Raw genomic sequence first — 201 nt, forward strand, 5'->3', positions numbered from 1 at the left:
AGAGAGAGAGAGAGAGAGAGAGAGAGAGATAGAGAGAGAGAGAGAGAGCGAAGGCTGCACCGGCAGATAAACTGGTACACATTTTCAACTGAGTAGACCAGAGCACTTTGAAATGATGTGCCTTGCTGAAAGACACCGCGCTATTCGGTGTGGAATTGATCTCACACCGTAATGATCGTAGGCTCAGCAGCTGCTCACTAG

This window comes from Octopus bimaculoides, chromosome 19 (assembly GCF_001194135.2).
Source record: "Octopus bimaculoides isolate UCB-OBI-ISO-001 chromosome 19, ASM119413v2, whole genome shotgun sequence".
Taxonomy (NCBI): domain Eukaryota; kingdom Metazoa; phylum Mollusca; class Cephalopoda; order Octopoda; family Octopodidae; genus Octopus; species Octopus bimaculoides.